A 23,911-nucleotide genomic window follows, 5' to 3' on the forward strand; every position below is an offset into this window, starting at 1 on the left:
TGCCACTTCAGCACATCGTCTCCTCTCCTCTCCTCTCCTCTCCTCTCCTCTCCTCTCTCCTCTCCTCTCCTCTCCTCTCCTTCATATACTCAGGCTGGACAGGGGGAGAGAAGGATTTTTTTGTAAAATTAATTATAGAATTCAGGAAGTGCTTAGGATTATATATTAAAATAAAAGCAGAAGGAGTTAGTAGGAAAAAAGTACTGAAATTATAATGAAAGATGGTAAGTCATCAGAACAGAATAATGATTGCTTTACTTTTCAGGGCTTTACTTTTTGACTTGTATGTAGAGCAGCAAGCTTGCATGGTGTCCCAGGAAATAAAGTAGAGAGCAATGTACAACTCTGAATATAAGTCCTCTAATTTAAAGGCAAAGCTTTTTTGGAAAAAAAACCCACGTCAGTTCTACACCTGGCACAACTGGTATAGCTAGTTTGGTTTTTGCCTCAGGAAAGCTGTGGAAAAATTTTTGAGCTCTCTTCCCAAAAGCACTGCCTCAGATATCTAAAATTTGGGGATTATGAAGATCTTCACAGTTGTTCATGTGTTTGCAGACATCATGGACCAAGTTTCTATCACTGAATGCTCTTGTGAATGGAATTTTCTACCCCTTGGCATGCAGAAAGCCAGTGAAACTGCAGAGTTACTGTTCCTCAATGCTAATGGAATTCTAAAAGTAGGTTTTGCCAAGGAGCAAGAAATGTGCACATGCCACGTACTTCTTCAATGCCAACAATTCAGCACACTTGTGTGGCATGTGCAGACATAAAAATTTGGACAGATATAGTCACCAGTGTATATGTGGTGTAGTAGCTCATGGTACTCAACTTCAGCCTGAGTCATCAAGTCATCTGAGTCATTGATTTTGTACTTGAAATTGCGACAAACCCACTGCAAGTAGGAGTTATAAGCAACCAAAAATACATTTGAACTAGATAAGAAACAAAAAGCCAGTTTAGGTGACAGTGAGGACATGAATCATACAATCATAGAATGGTGAGGGTTGGAAGGGACCTTAAGGAGCATCTAGTTCCAACACCCCTGCGAGGGGAGGGACAGTTAAACCAAGTCTTGGTTCTCTGTCTTGTTTATTTCACTACACCTTTCTTTTATGTAAGTTGAGGTGGTGGTTCAACACACTGACATGAAATTTGGATTCTCTCCCATGGTGTATAAAAACCTAAAGGGTTTTTAAAAGGACAAAACTGGCAATATGTCTTAGCAGTTGTAGGCCAATGACTGGGGTTTTATGTGGTTTTATGAAGAGTTCTGCATAAGAGTTTCCCCCAGGAGGGATAAATTACTGGGAGGAATACACAACTGAGAGCTACCAACCAGCTGACACTGGGAAAATCCTACAGCATCTTTGTTAAAAAAAAACAACACACACCTGACTGGACAGAGCATTTGGCTCTGGACAGGTAGCTATAAACCCTGCACCCCTCACTCACTGTTCCAGAAAAACTTCCATGAGTCATAGGTCTCACTTTCTTCTCAGAGTTTACTACCAGAAAGTGAAGTGATTCACACTGAAATTGCTCCACACAGGCTGTACTTTTCACCTTACTTTGCACTGTGTAAGAAACTAAATTAATGACAAAGGATTTGTTAGGCTATAGGGCATAAGTTAAGTACACCCTGGAAGCATTGCAGTGCTTCATTATCTCTAGGGATTTTTGTCTTAGTGATCCTTTGGAAGATATTGCTTCTGTGTGCAAGACAGGCCAAAATTTTGCTGTCACTTTAAATATTTACTATTATAGTGATGGCAGAAAAAGAAAAAAAGAAAGAAAAAAAAATAGCTTGTAGTTACATTACAGTATGTATTTATTAATCATAAACTGATCAAAGTATCTGTCACAATACACTTAATCTGCGCATTGAGCTGTGCAGTTTAGTAGTTTGAATTAAAAAGCCTACAGAAGCTAGTAAATTTCAGGAAGGATAGAATTTGCCCTAAAGGCCACCTAGAGGATAAAAAGAGATGAAGAGATAGATAAGGAATTTTCACTGTTACAAAAGGTGTAAAGGTGTATAATCAGGAAATTATAGCGTTTTTTCTCTTGAAAACTTAAATTTTTCAGAAAGAATCTAAAAATGAGTATGAATACTTTTCCTATTTAGCTTATTTTGGATGTCTGTGTTAGCAATGCCACCTGATTTTACAGATGTATTATTCCATAGGAGACAATTAAGAATATATTTTATATGAGCAGAAGTTGAAGCTGACCTGGAATCACTGAATAATATTAATGTTCTTTCAACAGATCAGTAATTCAGTTCATTACATTCATTTAATGTAACTATTCAAATGGGAGTTGAGTATAATTATCTTTTAGTCTCTAACTTTGCACCTCTGGGGCCACAAATCAATGCTTGGTGAGGACGACAACAGTTATTCTAATAAAAGGAATGTATAACATATTAAGTTAGTTGGTTTCATTTCTGAGAGGGCTAAAGGCTTCACAGAACTACACTGAGGTTTGGCACAGTTTGTGAGTTGGCAGGCTTTGCTCTAAAGAGACACAGTGTGAAATGAGTGTCAGCGGAGGAATAGTCTCACCCCTCTGGGAAGCTGAAGTGTGGTTGAACGAACAATTAACAAAATTGTGCATTGTGACTGTTCCACACCAGTGTCTCATAAGACCACAAACCTGATCTCAGCTGCCTTCATCAGCAGTACTTCGAGCTCAGCTTCTTTCTTCAAAAAGGAATTAGCATAAAACCAGCACCAGACTACAATTAGTGGAGTCAAACACTGCTCTGTTTTAACATTCTGGTTTCTCTTACTGCACCACATTTCTTTTTCCCAGTTTGACAGTGAGGTGTGTACAAATATTTGGCTTTGAGACATAATTAAGTATTTATAAACAAGCATACCTTGCAAAAAACCTAGCAACCCTTCCATAACGTTTAACATTTTAGCAGTTTTTCCTTTATCTATGACAATGACATTAAAACTATTTGATTAGAGTAATTTAGGAAGATTCAGTACAAAAGTAATCAAGAGATATATAATATTTTATTAATTTTTGTACCCTAGCAGAAGCTATACTAAACCTTCACTTGTTTGAGTGCCAATAAAATCACAGGATGTTTTCATGAAAGGAAATATTTATGAGGAACAGAAATGTTTAATTTGAATATGTTACCTAGTCCTTCTTGTTGGGTATAACCCTGAGATGTGCTTGCTTTAGATGTCTTTTAATCCTGGGAAAATTATAGTCTAGAAGACAGCTTTACAAAATGAGATGGAAAATCCTGAGAGACATACAGTAATTCAGATTAGGAAACTTCCTTGCATTTTTTTGCTATTTGAATGTTACTTTTTTTCTTCAGAAGAAGATTTCACTGAGCCTCCTTGATATAAAAGAAGAGGTTCAGATAAGGGCTTGGTATTAGATCAAGAAAGAGACTGAGGAAGGTATTAGGTTTGATGCTTCAGAAGCGAAAGATATTTGTCCCTTTTTATGAACAGAAGACAGAATGATGATACAAACATATATGCAACAAGAAGGAATTCCTGTCTCCGGGCCTTGACTCTGATGTTTAAATTAGTCAGGCAAATTTGGGCAAACCCTAGTAGTCTGCTGTCTTGAAGGCTTCTGATAACACTTTTTACAGTTTTACTGGGTTTGAAGAGGACTGAATTTAGGGTTATCTTAAAGTGTGAATATACAATTTTTTCACTTACTGTAGGGATTGACATCACTACCATCTTGTTCCAGGGAATAGTTCACTTTGTCCTGTGCCCAGTACCATTTCATTGTCCTTCCACCTGATCTGATGATTGGCTGGCTAAAACGTCAATTGTTTAGGATTTTTTTCAGTAAAAGGGATAGCTTGTCAACTTATCTGATGATTTTTCTAGAATCATAAAACCATAGAGTAGTTTAAGTTGAAAGGGACCTTGAAGATCACTTAGTTCAAACACCCCTGCGTGAGCAGAGACACCTCCCACTAGACCAGGTTGCACAAAGTCCCATCCAACCTGCCCTTGAACACTTCCAGGGAGGGGACTACAACTCCCTCAGGCAACCCTTTTCTAGTGTCTCACCACCCTCACAGGAAATATTTTCTTCTTAATATCTGATCTACATCTCACCTCTTTCAGTTTAAAGTCTTTCATAACATCATAGAATGATAGCTTCATAGGGGTTGGAAGAGACATCTGAAGATCATCAAATCCAACCCTCCTGCTGCATCAGGAACACCTACGGAAGATCTCACAGGAACGTGTCCAGATGATTCTTGGAAGTCTCCAGAGAAGGAGACTCCACAACCTCCCTGGGCAGCCTGTTCCAGTGCTCTGTCACCCTCACAGTAAAGAAGTTTTTCCTCGTGTTGAGGTGGAACTTTCTGCATTGCAACTTCATGCTGTTTCCCCTCCTATCACAGGGCACCACTGAAAAGAGATTGGCCTATTCTTGACATCCACCTTAAATATTGTAACCTGTACATGTAACCATGTAACCATGTACATGACCTGTAATGTTTACACCTGTAAGGTCTCCTCTTAATCTTCTAAACCTGATTCCTATCTGCTCAGACAACTACAGGTAGAGTCTCACAAGAGAAGAATAGAAGGGGGAATCACCTCCATTGAATTGTTCATATGGAAAAAATGCGCAGGAGGCTTCTTTTGGGTATTATGATTGCTGTGTACTGCAGCTTTTGTACAATTCTTCTTTTTCTCTGACAGATGTTGTTTTGTTTAACTTAATCGTACATGTCTTCTCCTTTGTGAGATAAGCCTTGAGCATATTCTCTGAATATCTTTATGGTCTAGAACTGAGACAGCCCAAGGAGAGAAGTACTTAGTGTCTGTCCAGACCTTTGCTGGACTCCTGGTCGAAGAGTGCTCAGTCTTTGCAAAGTGGGGACAGCTCTGAGGCTAGTTGAAGATCCTTTTCCAGGTCATCTGTGAAAGATTAAAGTATGCACACAGACAAAAATAATAAAAAAAGTGCAAAAAGCACCCCCACTTACAGCTACTGATATGACTCTAGATTTAAGTTGGAAACAAGTAATAAAATCACAGATTTTGTGCTGTGTTTGTACCAAATAATATGCTATAAATGTTACCCAGCTGTGGAGCTCAGTTGCCAAATCTCTGGCTCCTGTTCAAGTTTTGTCTTCTCTAGTTAATTAATCTATGTTATAGATACTGAAGAGTATTAGCAATGATAGAGCAGAAAAGATTGCTGGTGGCTAGATAAACTATTAGATAACCCCAAATATGTTTTGAATAATGCTAGTGAGTAATCTTCTAATACTAAGTAGTGTCTTTTAAAGCAGTCTGCAAGGAAAAGCCTTGGATGAAAGCAACCTCATTAGAGAATGCAAGATTTTTTTTTTTTATTGTACATTATAGTCTCTGAATAAAATGGCACTGTGAAAATATAAATGTGATGTACTAAACTAACTTATTCAATTACAATAGGATTGATGCCAAGTATTTAGCCAACAAAACAAATATTTTTTTTTTCGTATTTGCTGTATTGTTATCACAATGTGATTAAAAATGAGTGCATTGCCAAAGGTTTCACTGTACGATTCTAAAATTTTGTGTATGGTGCCCCTTTCAGCATCTTTCCAAGAAATTTCAATCTAATTGTCTCAACACGCTTGCTTAATTTACATTATAAGCTGCAGCAATGCTAACCTGTTGTGGAATCAAAGGAAAAAAAATCTTTAAAAAGTATGTCTAGCAGATAATATAAGTGTAATTATATTATTATATACAGCAACCCTCTGGGAGAAACAATTAAATATTAAAAAAAAAATAAATTACCCAATGAAACCAAATAAACCTCTCCCCTCCAATAACACAAAAATGCCATTGCCATGAAAAGGTGAAAAAATATAAAGAATAATCCATGCCACTACTTATGTCCATGTGTTTCTCTTGGATGAAATATTCTGACAGACTGTTCTGAAAGTCTTGGAATGTATCTGAATCCCTTTGGTACTAAGGCCCAGGTGATCAGAAGGATGAACACTAACAGAGTGACTGAGTTATAGAGGTACTTGTCTTTAAAATATAGTATTCAATTGCTTTTACAATTCTACATCAGTGTCTATACAAAAAAACCCAGAGTGACTACTTCAGATGTTGACCCTCATAATTGTGAGATAATAATATCTTCATTATTTTTCTGTGCTGACACTGGATATGACTAACTTGCAATACAAGTGTACTTGTATTGAGCCTCTCATTCTTGTTCCATAACCAGACATATTACAGGACCTACTGAAGCCAGCCATGTTGTCATACCTTAACTCTATGGTTTTACTTTATTTTTTTGTCCTCAGTGGAGACTATCAGAAAGCATAGAAAAAAATAAGCCAGTTCTGATAATCTGAATCTCATCTGGAACTTTCAGTCAAAAATAAGCCAGGTAAGAATCCTGACCTGTTACTTGAAAATTGTGGTTTATTACATTTTAGATATACCCTTTTATGGAAAAAATATTTGTTTTCAAAACTTTGTTTTTAAATTTCCATTCTGTTACTGCCCCTAGTTTGGGTAATTCCCAAGCCTGAAATCCTGCTTGTCCCTAGACTCCTCTCACTCACCATCCTGTCACACACCAATGTTCATTTGATTTTCTCATAACTCCTCCCTTTACATCTTGTCTAACATCAAATGCTGACAAGATAAATACTCACACAGAATATGCTATCTTTTTGTTAGAAGAACCTTACTATTTTCTGCTTATTCTGATTTATGACAAGGGAGTCTTAATATTTTTTATGTTGATGCCTCTCTTTTTTTTATTTTATTTTAATAAAATATGTCTTTCTGTGTGTTCATCTGTACAGAGGTAAACAATTATTTCTGATTAAGTTTTTTTTTGGTCATATATTTGATTAAATATATTATGCTAAAGGAGTAATTCCCTTTTTCTTGCCCAAATTTCTGGCAAGAGAACATTATTAACAGAACTACAGACTAAGAAGAGCTCATGTCTTCTAATATTTTATGTGTTCTGTAAGAACACAGAGGGTAGATCATGACGAAAGAGTGGCTTTTCCTTTCCTTTTCTGCGCAGATTACTGTAAAATGTCAGCATAAGTGCTGAAAATTGATTTATCATCTTACACAGAGAAGTCAACTGAGTATTTCTTTTGGCAAATAAATTATAAAAGATGCCTTGAAACCAGTGGCCAATCTTTATTTCTTAACTCACCTAATGTCATCCCCTTTTCAGGTAAAATGAAAGTTCATGTCACCAGCCTTTGCCCATTTATGAGAAGAAAAAAACTAAGTAGAATTGGGTGATGCATTTTTTTATCTGTTAAGCTTGACATCTCTTATAATTAAAATAATTGAATAAATGAAAGGCCTTATTTTATTACATATAAAATAATCAGGATTCATTTCAAATGGTGGCAGTATGAAATAATTTTGGCTTAATGAGCTCTATCAGGTTTCCTCTACTGTATTTTTGTGGCTGTAATTTCATGTAGTTGATTATAAATTAAGTTACACTAAAAATTTATCCAACAGTTTACCAGATATTAACATAAAAAGAATATAATGTACATCTTAAGTTCTTATCTTTTTTTTTTTTTAAATAAAAAATACCCTGATCGTCTCTAGTCTTCCTCTATTCAGGATCCTCGGAAACAAAAGGTTTTTAAGCGGAGTTTACAACAGTTGCTATGCTCTCCTACTGTTGTGGAGAATCTCAGGGGTATCTCACTGTCTCTATGCTCCTAAATCAGTCCAGATCTAGTTATTATAACAACTTTTTCTTTCTTGATTTTGCCCTATAACTCGTTTCTCTGTATACTAGCTATGGTTGCTTTGATACAGTGCACAGATGCATATTTTGGTAATGTTGTTTTATTTCTTTTCCTTTCATATAACTAAGTTCTTCTGTAAACTATTATTTTATTTATCAGCAGCACTTTTCATCTGGCTTCCTCAATGCAACTATAAAACTACACTACTACAGGCAAGGCAGAAGACAAGGCTCTTCATATGAAAAGAGTTTTAAATTTAAAAAAATAAACAAAAAATTTACAGAAAAAATGGACACACTGTGCAGATTCAAGAAGTTTTTTTGTAATGCCATACCATACTTTCCTTTAGTAGTCTTAATACTTGCAAAATTACTAGTGGTTATGTTTTCAGAGTAAGATGTTATATTTATTTATTTAATAGTAATTTTGGCATGCTTATTTTGTTATGTCCATGTGATTTTACTGTACTTAACAAGAGATTAGATGACCTAGAGAACATGTACCTGAGACATGAGTACTGATGTCCAACTTGGAAATCCCTAAATTGAATGAATTTTCACAGTACTCCAAATTTTTGAAGTAGTTGTTCACATTTGAATGAAACTTAAGGATGCAGAGAAAAGTATAACAATATCCTGGCATAAAATATTAAGTCTAATGTTTCTTTTATCCTTTCACATTAGAAATACAAGGAGAAACACAAATAAACAAACAAACAAAAAAAAAACACACAAGAAAAAACAACGCTATGTTCTTGTACTAGTCCACACAGAACAGCAGCAAAGGATAATCATAGAATAATCATGGAATGTTTTAGGTTGGAAGGGACATTTAAGATTATCTCCAACCCCCCTGCATGGGCAGGGACACCTCCCACTAACCCAAGTTGCTCAAAGCCCCATCCAACCTGGCCTCTAAAATTCCAGGGAGGGGCAGCCACAACCTCCCTGGGCAATCTGTGCCAGTGTCTCACCACCCTTACACTAAAGAATTTCTTCCTAATGTCTAACTGAAATCTACACTCTTTGTAATCTGGAATCTTAAAACAGCTTGCTATGTTCTTGCTATAATTCACTTTCAACATCTGTTTTGCATAGTTTCCTGCTTTCCTAAAGTTTCTCCTGTAACAGTCCTGTTTTTTGTTGTGTTTGTTTTTTTTTTTCTAAATTCTTTTTCATCGCAGACTGAAGTTAATAACATAAAATGAAGTTTATGATTCTCAAGACAGATAGATGTGAACATAGTCTTAATAGTTATTTTTATACTTAATTTCGTACTTTGGAATATATACTACTGGAACAGAAAAATCAATTTATTAAACAGAAATTATACATGGATATACTCTAGTGGGCATAGTGAGGGGTTTTGTGTTGATGTTTGTTTGGTGGTTTAGTGTTTTTTTTCTCCTGGGTGAAAGGTTGGACTTAGGGATCTTAGAGATCTTTTCTAACTATAAAGATTCTGTAATTTTGTGATATACTTATTTTGCATTTTAAATGGCTGTATTTCTGTTCTTAGTGACTGCCACTGCAGCAGTGTAAGGTGTGAGCAAGTATGTTTTTTCTGTAGCTGCACATGGAGTAAATTCACTGTTTTCACATAATTACTGCACTGACAGGCATAGCTAAAGTCCTGATCTCACCTGACAGCTAAAATGGCTCCTGTCGCCATCAGCAAAATTAAAGCTTACAGAGGAATACAAATAAAAATAAATCCTATCAAATATCTTCTCTGAACATGCCTGGGCCATGAAACAAACTTCTGAGATATTGACTCTTAGAGGTGTTTCCTTCAAGGTCAGGCTCCAGGCATGTAAAGAGCATTTGAAAATCATGCCTGTTACTGTCTGGTTTATATGTTCTCTGTGCAGACAACCAAGGGTTCTCAAGCTGTTCATCCAGTATTCTGTGAAAGTGCACAAAATTGAAAAACTGTGAAATTATGAACCTTGATAGAAATTTGAAGGGAAAAATATACCAGACAAGTTATTTTTTCATGGAAACCAGTTGAATGTGTTCAACTCCACTTAAACATGCCTTCTAACAATAGAGAATCTCACAAAAAAACCCAACAAAACAAGTAAAAAAAACAACCCCAAACAAAACCCCAAAAAAACCCAAACCAAACCAAAAGAAAAACAAACAAACCAAAACAATAAAAAAACTCCATTAGAATATAAAGATTCAGCACAAAGAGTCAGTATGCTGAGACTGTAATAGCTGTAAATGTTAATAAAAAAGATAACCTCTCTCAATTAATTCTTCATAATACACAGAATGTAGGTGGACATTTTGAAGAAGAATCAAAATGTTTGGATGTGGTTAGGCAGGGGTAGACGCTAGAATAGGGTAAAAATGTTTTCACTAAATTGATCTGGAAAGGGTAGAAGTAAGGCATTGAAGAAATAAAACACCTGCAACCAAGCTCCAAGGAAAACTATTTGCAAAAATATAAGCTGTCATATACTAACAGACACTGTGTATCCCATCTGAAAAAGGACTTGGGCTAAAGGCTTAGGTATTTTGCATTGTCTATTTGTTCAGTATTTGGCACCAAAGTTGAATTCTGTGTTAGACATCCTGGCTCTTCACAGAGAGAAGAACTCAGAATGGCATCTGCAACAGCGAACAGAAGAGAAGGTTCAGCTTTACTGGAACTAGAGAGGGATGACATGTAAGTGCCCAAAGGTTCATCTTTCTAGGCTATTTTGCCTTCTTAGGCCAAAAGAGTTAATTCACATCTTTATCTTCTGAGGAGGTTTTCCTAAAAACCAGAGGTAAAGTAGCTGAAGCAAGTGTTTCACATTCCCTGGATAAGGTCTTTCTTGGGTAAAACGTAAGAAAAGATTTGGTCTGGTTGTCGGAGTCACCCCCTGTAATTGAATGAGTCTGCAAGTCCCAGACAAGGTATGTAGATTTAAGACAAACAAGTGCTTTTATACTGAGTGCATTAATACAGCTTACTAACTGCTTTTTATTCCTTTTCTGACACAAGGGGAATAAGGACCTAACTGCTCCTCCATACTTTTCTCTCAAGAGAATCTTCGTTTAACAGTCTTGCTGTTCTTTATCTTTGATCATTGTTAAATTTTGCCATGTTAGGGATCAGAGGCAGTATCTCTGGGCACACAACTGCAGAAATTTCTTCAACTGAAGACAATATCTGTATGATACACTGGGAACAAAACTGCATCACAAATCTTTTTTTTTCACAAAATTCATGCAGAATAAGGGTAGGTAATTAATATTATTCAGGATAGAAGGAATACAGAAAGACAGAAGTCTGGTAATTTACTTTGTTAATCCAACACAGGAAAATGTCAGTGCTGGTTACCCTGAGGAACAGACCTGACTCTGAAATTTGTAATTACAATTAAAAAAGAAAAAAATCAAAACAGCAAAGTTACAATAATCCTTTGAAAGTTGAACATTTTATAGTCATGCAATTCTTAGATATGCTAAAGCAAGAGAATGTGCCAATACTTCAGTATACAATTTTCCCAGCAATCATTTTAACAACTTTGGGCTTTTCTCATTACTAATCTTTATGATGGCATCTTCGTTATTATATTACGATAATTTAAGTCATGTGAGAAAATTCTTCATTCTAGCTGAAGTCTGGAAGGGTTTTTTATGAATCTATTTTTTTTATTATTAGAAAATATATTGGTAAAGAAAGATGTCTACAGAAAGCAGGGGGGTGACTATACTGCTGATGTTCATTTCTAATGAAATGAATCTAAATTCACTTTGAAACAGAATACAAATTGTATACAAGAAGACTGAGAAAACAAAAATATTTAACAAAGTTCAGTGATGATGGAATAAAGCTAGTTAAAAAAAAAAAAAAAAAAAGTAATTTTCTTCCATAGCTGACCACAGACTTTTTTTTAGCAAAGGCTATGTATATGAAGGGCATCTCCCCACATAGGTTTTACTGTATCTACCTGTGAAGTACCTTTCATACTGTTGGCATTGCAAGAGATATTTAGCACCAGATGTGGGGGGAAAAAAAAAAAAAAGCTCAAGAGAGGAGTTAGGGAAGTTTTTGACTTAGATTTATAGACCGACTTGCATTTTCAAATGGTAAATCAGGTATAAGGCCAAATCAACCTATGGAATTGGTAACCCTTTTCATCTGGTTATTAGGTTTTCAATGTAGGTGCCACAATAAAAGCATAATATTGGGTAGGGAGATTAAAGGGCAGCACACACAAACACACGTACACATGAAATAACTTCTCAGCATTTGCCTTTTGGTATTACTTGAGCTGATTGACTTTGAGCATGTCTGTATGAATGTTTTGCTTCAGATCAGGGTGGTGATTTTAAAGTGGATCTCCTGAAAATCCGGACTTATGGTTCACTTTGAGATGTAATATTGGAGTGTGAGTGTTAGATTCTTTTGCTATGAAACAGATTTAGAAGATAACCTCCAGGGATGTATCTAGTGTACTTCAAACACTGTGTCACACTTTTAGCCAATAATCAGGTGACAGATGCTCTCTATTATCCCCCCCAATGCTCCCCTGGGGGAAGATAAAAAGGGAACTACAGGACAGAGACTTTAAGGTTGGAAAGAAACCCCTAGAATAGGTTTAATGAATTAGCAGTGATTATGGTGAATTAAAAATATATATAAGCATATAAATCTGAAACCCACACTCCAGTTGGTAATTACTTCCTGACCAGAAATCCCCAAACAGGACTTGGCAGCAGATGTGGGTGCTCAAGTCCAGGGTCCCAGCAACAGACTGGAGAAGCCTTGGAATGGCTGAGTTGGTTTACTTGGGGAGGCAGGGGAAGGCAACAGTGTACATGGCACAGATTCTCTAGCAAGAAAATAGTACTCATGAGTAGAAGTAGACATGACAAACCCCCAATACTGTCTGCACATGAACCCAAAAGGGCAACAGAGGGCTCTCTTAGGAGCCATTTTATACAGAGGACTATGAGAAGGAACACTGTGGTTGGTCCATTTGGGTCACCTGACCCACCCTTTCCTCTCCATAAAGGCAGCTGATCCCCCCCCCCCATTGTAACTGCCACATGGAGTTGTTGCTGGTGGGGTCCCAGGTTTTTGGTTAGTACAGTTATAGGATTTTTTCTCCTGTTTCTCTCAAACTGGGACACACTGATAGATGGTCAGTTGTTTGTCCAGAGTGCAGCAAATCTAAAATGCATCAAAGGTAGAAGTAGGAGCTGGGCAAAAATTCTACCAAACTATGTCATTATAGCTGGCAAAGCAAACTGTGTTACCTAAATAATCTCTAGACACTGGCTTTGGTCACTGTGAGGCATTACCTATTCTTCCAGTAGTAGTTTACTTTTTAGTGTTGGGGTATTTTAATTGTAGATAATGCAATGCAGATTTGCATTCAAAAATTGGGGCTGATGATTTACTGTCTTTCTTTGTACCTTACCTGGTTAATGGAAAAACAAGATTATATTTTTATAAAATAACTACAATATTTTTATCATGTTATGACCATCTTCCTATGCAATTGATTTCAAGCTTGGAATGGATATAACTTTCTTCATTATTTTTCTCATTTTTACCTATCCCTTTCCAGGATAGAAGGCTGGAGAAGGTATCCCAGAAGCTCTTTTATATGCTGCATTTGGATCTTCACTGACACTTTAAACCAAGACAGTTTTGGTATTATGCATAGCATTTAGCGATATGCTAAGGGATGCTGACTTCTTGATTGTACAGAAAAAGGAGAAAAAAAGTTGCATCTGGGAAAATCCTCTGTCAACAAAATTATTTGCCATACAGGAATACTGTGGAGACTGAGGGCACAATCTATGGCATTTTAAAATATCATTTTAGTTTATTTTTTTCTAGGAATATATTCCAAATAACTGCTTTTCTGTGCAGTTTAGATTGTGAGTCATAGAAAGTATAAGGCAAAATCCTCTGCTGGAGTAAATTCTTATTTTGCCTTTGAAATCAGTGGAACTGCATATATTGATTTTCTTAAAATTGTATCCACATATAAATTTGGTATAATTTTGATTTTAGAAAACTAGCACAGTTTTTTCCCAATGTTACAAGTTGATTTCTAAAATATCCTGTCGTATTTGTTGTATTTGTAATATTACAGGAATCTGTGGAGAGTAACATTAAATGCAGCAACATTAAAGACCTATGAAGTATTTTCATCCATTGTTATTGCTTCAAAGCTGCCAGGTTTTTACATAATTATTTTGTCAATCAGAAACAGTTTTTATTCTGAAGTGCAATAAACGAGTACCCATGATTCATGTTTCATTCCACAAAGGAAAGCAAAGGAGAGAGAGAAATTGCATCCATTTGTGGACTGGAGTTGATTTTAAAGTTTGCAGGAATCTTATTTTAGAGCCAATGGTGTGTAATTTCAGGGAGATTCTAGAAAAGTCCTGTTACTTCATGCATTAATTTCGAAAAGTAAAAATAACAGAGCAATTATATGAACCTAGAGCTCTTAAAAAATGAAGTGTCAATACTTGCTGAGGTGAGTCCTGCCTTCTTTATGCCAAGCCCTCATGTATTTATAGACATTACTTAGATTCCCTCCTCAGTCTTCTCCTCTCTAGACTGAAAAGCCCCAGGTCCCTCTTGAACTAGGGAGCCCACAACTGGACACAACAGTCCAGGTGAGGTCTCACCAGGGTAGAGGGGGAGGAGAACCTCTCTTGATCTGCTGGAGACACTACTCTTAATGCACCACAAAATACCATTGGCCTTCTTGGCCATGAGGGCACATTGCTGTCCCATGGATAACTGACACAGCCCGGATTGAATAACCCAGGAAGGTTAGAACTGGACCCCCTTGCTTTCTAAGCTCCTACTGCAATAGAGGAGCCTGGGTGTGGCTGGATTCAGTCCTGCATGTGTCACAACTCAGACTGAGCAGCCCAGGGAGATTAGGACTGAATCTCCTTGCCTTCTAAGCTTCCTTCAGAGAGGAGCCGAGGTGCGGCTGGGCTCAAAATCCTTCTCCGAGACCTGGTCTTTTCCCAGAGAGAGTTAACGTATGACGGTCCGAGTCACAGCTTGACCGTCCAATACCCCTTGATCAGCTTCAGGTGCAGCAACACACAAGGTCTGCTTATAACAACGCATTTATTTACACTACTAGGAGTTAATACTGAACAACCTAAACAAAACCACCCGCATATACATATTAAGTATATTAAGTAAAGAAAAGGGGATGAGAAGAAAAAGGTCGGAGGGGGGGTCGATGGTCAGTGTTGATGGAACTCCCAAAGCCCACCATTGCAGCCCCCCCTATTTTATAGGCCTAGAATCTTGAGCCATACATGTGTGAGCGGTTGCAGTGGACCTTCGCCCCCTCCACCCCTCGATCATTATCTCAATCGTTGTCTTTATCTCATCTATGCAGGCCATTACTGCAGTTTCCATCCTTCCAGGCAGGCCTTTTGGGATGTATATGAGCAGGGGCTACAACGGGGTTTTTTACCATTTCCCAAAGTAGGTCCGGAGGGCTGGTCCCTCACAATAACTTATTGGTTTGTTCAGTCCTTTAGTTTTGGCCTTCTATATTATTTGTCTTGTTAGACTACCTCTGAGATAAGGTTGTGTAAATCTGAGGCATGTTGTGATGTGGAAGAGTAATCCTATATTTAGATGCGTCCATGTTTTTAAATCGTTGTTGCTATTGAACTGAGGGTTAAAAAAATGAAAAGATACTGAAAGGTTCTGGATAAACTAGTTCTTATTTTAAAAAGCCTTTAAGAACTGACTGGAAAATAATTAGCTTATAAAGTGTTGCTTATTACAAAAACCCCTCTCATAATTAGAATGAATGTATATTTTAAAAAATATTATTGTTACCAAACAAGGAAAGTTGGGCACCTCAAATCATACACATGACCATTACTTAGCAAAGAAAAAATAAATTAACAAACCTGTCTAAACAGAACTGCAATAGACATTTATTTAGAATATAATTCTACATTTTCAGCTCAATATTCGCAGAATGTGCCATTGTGTTTTAATGACCACAGGTGGGTCGGTGTTGTGTTTCATGTCTCATAAAAAAACCCCAAAACTGATATCGACAATAAAAATCTCCAAGGTTCATGCACGATCTTTGGATTATTTTTATGATGTTTAAAATATGTAATGTGCTCCTTTTATTATTAGATCTGTGTTACTTTGGTTTTCCACTTGCTTTCTCCCTGCCATTTTTGATACTTCTTCAGTATTGATAGAAATGTTTGTGTTGATCCAGTCTAGCCTTGCATAGATTAGCAAGTACAAATAAGTGCCTGGGGTAAAATAAGTACAGAAAAATTTAATAGAAGAAAAACTTTTTGGAAAATGTCTCCAGTTTGTTTCACTTTTCCACATCAAGACAAGTTATAAGTGGGAACTTATCTCTCAAAATATGTTCAGAGCTAACAAAGCTGGAGTTGGTCACCTTTTAAACACATTTAAAGAAGAAGCATTGTAATTTTACTGATACTGCAAGAACTTACTCTCCCTATCATTTATTGAAGACTGTGATGCATTAAAAGTGTTTGTCTTAACACATGTGAAGCAGAAGTTAAAAAGAAAATATCAAGTTCTGCCACGGGATACTATCAGGAATAAAAAGTACAGTATTATGCATTTTCCTAGTCATTATTTTGAATTTTATCATGGACTCCCTTAGCAGATATGAAGTGTGTCTAAAATGCGTCTGATTGCCTTTCCTTCTGTCGAATTTTTGCCCCACTTTTAAAAGTAAGTTTAAAAAAATATAGTTTTAAAACTATCCTGTAAGATAAATACTTTTTAGTCTCAGGTGTACTTGTATTATATCATATAGTATAACTAAATTCCTTTGCTACAATTATAAACAGTGTTGAGTGAAAATTTCATTCATTGGAAAAGACATGCACTGTTATTTTATAATTGACAATACACAAACATTTCATTTCTGTAAGGAAAAACTTGGATTTTTCATATTAGTCTCTATTTTTGTTATACATTAATTGTATTACACTTTTTATTATTTAATTTAAAAATAGATAACATTTTTGATGACTCATGCTGGAGGTTTATTTTATATGTGTCATGGTAAGTAAAGCATCATAATATATATTATGCATTCAATTGTTTGTTACAGAAACTAAAAAGGCACTATTAAACTATTTTATTTGGAATAAAATAATTTTGTAAGATTTTTTCCATATTCCGTCTTTTAAAGCTTACATTATTTCCCTAAAAGAAGAAGTAGAATTTTCCACATAAATAACCACATTTGTTTTTCTGATGTATTTCTACTTTATAAACTAGATTTCCTGTTTTCATCCTTTACTCTGAAACTAGAAAATAATCTACTATTCATTCAAATGAAATGATAGCTTATCCTTACTAGCTTCAACTTGGTCATTTTTTTGACAGTGCTATAATAAGTAAATAAGAGTAAACTGTGACTATAACTTCTTCCTCCCCTTCCACCATACCTTATGTAATTTTCATAATTCCAAGTCTGAAAATGAAATTATGATATATTTTGCAGCTGTCAAAGCTAGTGACAGAACTGATAATCCTGCTTTGCCCTGTGTCCCTAACTGCAATATTTTTGCTGTCTTTGTAACATGTCATTTTGAAAAGGGGCCAGCATCCTTAAGAAAACTACAGAATCATGCGACAAAGTTAGAATCACGTATTCTTTGCTGTTGTTTTTTATGTTTGAATATTTTTTTCTCTTCAGCAGCAATCTCTAAGGCCATTCTGCTAGCTGTCAGTTGAAAGTTTTATTCTACGTTATAATTTTAAGTTATAAGTTAACATAATTGGTTTCAGAATTCTCTGATGTTATATTAGAATCTTAAAATAACATTAATGTAAATCCTTAAGTAAAAAATAAAAATGAAAGAAAATCAAGAGGCAAAAGGCCAATACACTTGGGCCACATGGTTACAGTCAAAAGAAGGGTGAAATTACTTTTTGTGAAGATGCATACGTCTTTATTTCTTCAGAGAACCTGAAAAATCAATTCAAATACATTTTCTGCTCTTTGCTGAATTCTATTGTCATAGCCACAGAGTATTAATATTAATATTATTTTTAATTTTTAAAAAATCTAAACACATAATTAATCAAACATGATGCAATTTTGAAATACTGGAATAATCCAAACATCTGAAACAGTTACAGGATTGAAAGGAAGTTTGTTGTAATATTTTAGTTCTTCCATAAAATTTAAACTTTAAGAGTCTTTTATTCATACTCTGTTCTTCACATAGTTATCTTTTCAAGGTCTTAAAAAACCCAGTATAATTATATTTATTTACATTCTTCAAGCAGGTAAGTGCAATTATTTTAATGTGGTTCAGCTGGACAGGTACACATGCTTTGAGGAAGAGTTACTGTTCTGAAGAGTTCACCAAGCTTTTCTTCAAGCTATTCATAATGTTCTTTCCTTTTATTCTTGCCCTCCCTCCAAAGGCTAAGAATATAAAAAGCTTCCATTTGCTTGAAATTCCATTTCTTTAGTTAAATCCTGCTGACTATTTTTCTGTAGCTCATTCCCTTTGGCTCATTTTGCTTTCACTCTGTGCATTCACTCTTCAGTTAAATTACTTTTCTGGTTTTTAATTATTAGTTCTAGTTTTTTAGACAATATCAATTTTCATTACAAAGCGTTAAATTCTTTGATTCTTGCAGTCATCATCTTATTTTTGCCACTTATTTCTTAGGTAAGAAGGTGACCAATGTATCCTAATCTCTACTGCAATTATGTGAGGTCAGATTGAGGTATATAGTTGATTAAATATCTTAATATAATTGGCATCTCAGCAAGGACAGTTTCAGCTTCTTTCTATTTCTGTTCATCTTTGGACCATTCATCAATATGTAAAAACATTCAAATACTAGTTCTATTAATATTCTTTCATTCACAAGACAGATGTTTGATAGACGATTAAAGGACCTGGGATTTCAGGCTTTCCCACAAAATGAATATTGTAACATGCATGGTACTTCCATTTGGGTACTTGCTGTATTTCTTATGGAGAGTGAAAAAGGAACTCTGTTAATCTTTCAATGAATTTGTCTATAAATGGCTTTTACTTTTCTACCTGTGAACAAAAGCATCTGTCATTCTTTCACCTCACAGTTCTAAAATAAATAAGACACACCTCAGAAAAACTAAGCAAGCCAGATGAAAGAAAAAGCAGTATGTACAGATAATCACCAGATTTGAACTGACATATAAGAAGAGATTTGTGTATTTCCCTGTTATCTTTTATTTATCCAGAATTCTGTACTTGTGTGTTAATTCTTTTGGATACCCTGTGGGTAGAGTCTGATGAGATGTGTCATCCAGCTGCCTCCATCCAAGACTGATCAATGGTACTACAATGTACTGTCAACTTTTAATGTTTGAGTACTATTTAGGATTAGCCCCATGCAAATTTCTAGCAGTACTGGATAACTTTGTTGCTGAAGATGAATGTCCCACATACATTTCTATCTCAGGCAGTTTCTGAAAACATGGGATTATGCAATGCTCTTATTTCACAGGTTTTGGGTTTCTCATCTACTTTCTAAAGCATATGCTTTGACCAGCTGTGGCTGTCTCTAAAACCATGTTCTACCTTAGTGCCTCATAGGTTAATATATACTTTCCTGCACACCACACAAAGGAAGCTGCAGTAGACTAGCACATCTCCCACCTTTTCCTTTTACAAGTTAGTAAAAATACTGCCTCTACAGAAGAAATTTTTTGTATGCCCATAAGCCCTGGGATAAGGTCACTGCAGTATTGGTGTATTGAGTGCCAAATGACATGCTGCTCTGTAACATTGAGCTGAATTTCCTTAGTTTTGCTTCTTTATTTCTAATTACTGTTTACTGAGAAGAAAAAAAATAATTGTGTAACACAGTAAATACAAAATATGAGATACAATATTTTAAGTAGCATGTAATTTTATCTAAATCGTAAGTAATAGTTTTAATTAACTAATACTTGACATTAATGATTCTGAGTGTACATATATCAATTTTTTTTCTACCTTTCTAATGACATAATTAAGGGCTTGTAGTTTTCCTTACTTATCTGTCAGAAGCAGGAGGATATGAAGAATTTACTGTTCCTAAGTTTCTTGGAACAAAGCTTTTCTTCATTTACAGTGCTAGTGAAAGAGTGAAAGATAGTATGATTACTGTTTTTAAAATAACAAAGTGGAAATCTCTGGAGAAGGTAAGCACAACTTCTTCTCAATTTTGATCTCTGGACTTGTTTACTCAGAATGTAACTTTCAGATCCCCTGATTATATCACCAGAGAAGTATTGTTTTTCTCTTAAAAAATAGAAATAGATTATTTTATTTTACTCAGCTACTCATCCTGAAATATTCTTGTATCATAATCTTATACAAATATCTGTACCATTTCTACCAGTTTAGCTGTAAGAAACATGAAGTAGCAGTCATGATAATAATCTTCCAAACCTTCTGTTGTGTCATTTTACTATATGAATACTTTACTGCTTTTATTTAGAAATTATGTTGGTTTTAGTGACCTAATTTCTTTTTATTTCCACAAATATTTTCACACATGGTTCAGCCTTCAATCTGAGGAAAACTGCAACAAACAAGATGCTCAATAAAACCATCACTTTTCAGTTTTCCAGTCCTACTCTGAAAATCTCTGACAATTTGATAGCAGTTAGGCACTTCATGTACATTTTTTGATGATTTTCTATCTCATCTCTTCCTAAAAATACACTATTTGCTGAAAAAAAAAATAAAAAAAATACTATTGCAGTGACCTTAAATGTTCACACTTTCAGGTAAAAATTAAGAAGTTTTTTCAGAAAAAAAAAGACAAGTAGAAGACAAGAAGCAAGAGTTATTCTTAATGCTTATTTCTTTTTCTCTAAAGTGATTTGATTTTGAAAAGTATTTAAACTAAAAAGAATTTTATTTTTTTAAATGGAAATATATATTTCTCATTTTGTTTCACTTAAATATTTTGGATAGAAACAAGTGTTAGGTGTTTCTTGGCCAAATTATTCTCAGTTTAACAATAAGCACTTGATCATTTAATAAGATAAACCCATCATTTGTACAGCTTATGGCCAGTGCTGACTGATTTAGGTAGTGATCACATAGCTAGCCTATACTTACACATTCTGTACTTTTCTTTAATATTATTATCTACCCTTTCCAGTAGGGTAAATTTTCCATTTACTTGTTTGTTCTGCTCAGCTATTCCAGTCTCATATCATTTGGAGAAAAGTCTTGTTCTCTTTTTATAAAACAGACATGTAACCAAACAGAGTCTAATATATCACATACATCAGTAATAGTTTTTCTTTTGTCAGAGATCTCATTATTTGTTATATCAGGTTAGTAATTCTTCTGCTATATCCCACTGAAACGGAGTCAAGAGTATTCTTAACAGTGCAGATAATTTTCTTCAATAAAGTTTTAAAACAGTGAATTATACTTTTTAAAGAAAACCTGTGATTTTACTGCCAGTCTCTCAGGATTTCTGACATTAGCTCATGCTTTGAACACTATACGCATAGAAGCAGAACTCAGTTGACTCTGAAAGAGATCTGTATATTTTTGGAGCATTTGTACAGGGATTTAATTTCAGCATAATTTAAAAGAAATGCTGGCTATAATGATGATGGTTAATCCTGTCTTTGGGCCACTGAGGCATCACACAGAATCTGGAGGAGATTTGCACAAATGCAGAGTGGACAAGACTGATGTACACAAGATTTTCTCTGAGGAAAGAGACAGTGAATCAGTCTGTACCAACTGCTTCAGGAACAAGAGCTGCTACTTAGATAAGCACCCCAACTTGGGCTGGAGATGCTAAGTACTAGAATTAAAGTTAGCTGTCTAAGTTGCCTTCAAGCAACCAAAATATGACCCTTATTACTCTCCCCCACCAATACCACTCTATTATTAAACTATACAGTTGTGCAAGGTTTTTAGTGAAGTTATTTCATGAGTTTTCAGTGTTCCTCTATTACATTCATATACATATGAGTGAGAGGCTGAATGAAAACCTGCAGATGTTCCCAAACTGGTAAACCTCCTGTCAGATCTCACACTTTATCAGGGATGCATGTCAATCTCTCACTAACCAAAACTACAGAGGACAAAACTTCAATAGTTTTGCTGTTCAAAGAGCTACTTGTTTTTCTCTTTAATTTCTGATTTCATATTCTCTCTAGAAGGCTCTTCTCCAAAGGTACAATGTAGCAGGTACTGCAGTTTTTAGATGGCATTCTGAGCTGTAAATTAGGCTTTTCCAATACCTATTTGTATTGCTTGTTTTAGAAAATATCAAGAAATATATTTTTTTATTATTTATATTGTATTTGGCATCACCTCTGTAAATTAACATGCCTGTAAATTTGTTTTAATATATATTCATTTCAGGAAAAGGTAGTATCTTTGTATTGAAAAGTAATTTTTGATAAATTTTGATGTTTTGTAAAGTCCTTGACAGTTTCCCACTGGTGACAGTTTCTCTTGGTGACACTGGCTGCCTGTTTCTTTGGGCTGGGCCCAAAGTGTTGTAGTGAATGGATTTAAATCCAGCTGGTGGCCAGTCACAAGTGGTGTTCCCCAAGGCTCAGTGTTGGGGCCAATTCTCTTCAATATCTTTATCAATTATCTGGATGAAGAGATGGAGTGCACCCTCAGTAAGTTTGCATACAACACCAAGGTGAGCAGGAGTGTTGATTTCCTTGAGGGTAGGAAGGCTCTACAGAGGAATCTGGACAAACTGGATTGATGGGCTGAGGCCAATTCTATGAGACTGAACAAGGTCAAGTGCTGGGTCCTGCATTTTGATCAGAACAACCCCATGCAAAGCTACAGGCTTGGGGAAGAATGGCTGGAAAGTTGCCCAGCAGAAAAAGACCTGAGGGTGTTGTTTAACAGCTGGCTGAACATAAGCCAGCAGTGTGCCCAGGTGGCCAAGAAGGCCAACAGCATCTTGACCAGCATCAAAAATATTGTGGCCAACAGGACTAGGGAAGTGATTGTCTCCCTGCACTCAGCACTGGTGAGGCTGAACCTCAAATACTGTGTTCACTTTTGGGCCTCTCATTACAAGAAGGACAGTGAGGTGCTGGAACATGTCCAAAGAGGGCAATGAAGCTGGTGAAGGGTCTAGAGCACGTCTTATGAGGAGCCTCTGGGGGAGCTGGGGTTGTTTAGTCTGGAGAAAAGGAGGCTGAGTGGATACCTTATTGCTCTCTACAATTACCTGAAAGGAGGTTGTAGACAGGTGGGAGTCGATCTCTTCTCCCAAATAACAAGTTATAGAACAAGAGGGACATGGTTCAGTGGTGGACTTGGCAGTGTTAGATCAATGGCTGGACTTCATGATCTTAAAGGTTTTTTCCAACCCAAATGGGTTTTATATATGACTACCTACATCTAGTACTCCTGCTTTTATTGTACTTGGCTCTGTGTTTTCTTCCAGTTTTTAATAAACAGTTCACTAAAATTAACTAAGCACACATTAATAAATTATCTAAAGTATTTCTATGGAGTTTTAAGCCAGAAGTGTGTTGGCAGGTGTGGCACAGAGGTTGAAAGCTACCAGCTGCAATGTTATTCTGGTAAAGAAACAAATTGTAGAGAAAGGCAGTAGCTTTAGGAACCCTGCTATGTTGTGGATTTAACTCTAAAGATTATATGCAGTATCAGCTTGGCTATCTACTTCATGTCATGTGAAGGTTACTTAAGTCGTGTACAACCCAGAGCAGCATTAGAAAGCCTAATTTGTAAACATGCTGCTCTAGGGAGACAATTTTTCATAAGAAAATGATAAATAAATTCATAGAGTATTTTCTGATGAGAGAGCCAATAGCTGATTGCAAGGAAAACACCAAATAATAATCTGATTAGAGCTTGGAATTTATTATGAGGCTTTGCTGTCCTAACACCAGTGATACTGACAAGCAGCTGGAATGATACTTGGAATAAGTTCACATGTACCAATTACTCTTTTCATAATACTATAAAGAGACTGTAGCATCAATATTACAATATTGTCTACTTCTGATAATGGTAAAAGCCAGTTAACAGGATCACTAAATCATTGCTTTAGTCAGCTGACATAAAACTCTTTTGTGTGAATTTAGAAATGTGGTCCCATGTGAATAATTTCTAATGAAGACTG

This window comes from Chaetura pelagica, unplaced genomic scaffold (assembly GCF_000747805.2).
Source record: "Chaetura pelagica isolate M959 unplaced genomic scaffold, ChaPel_1.0 scaffold123, whole genome shotgun sequence".
Lineage (NCBI taxonomy): Eukaryota > Metazoa > Chordata > Aves > Apodiformes > Apodidae > Chaetura > Chaetura pelagica.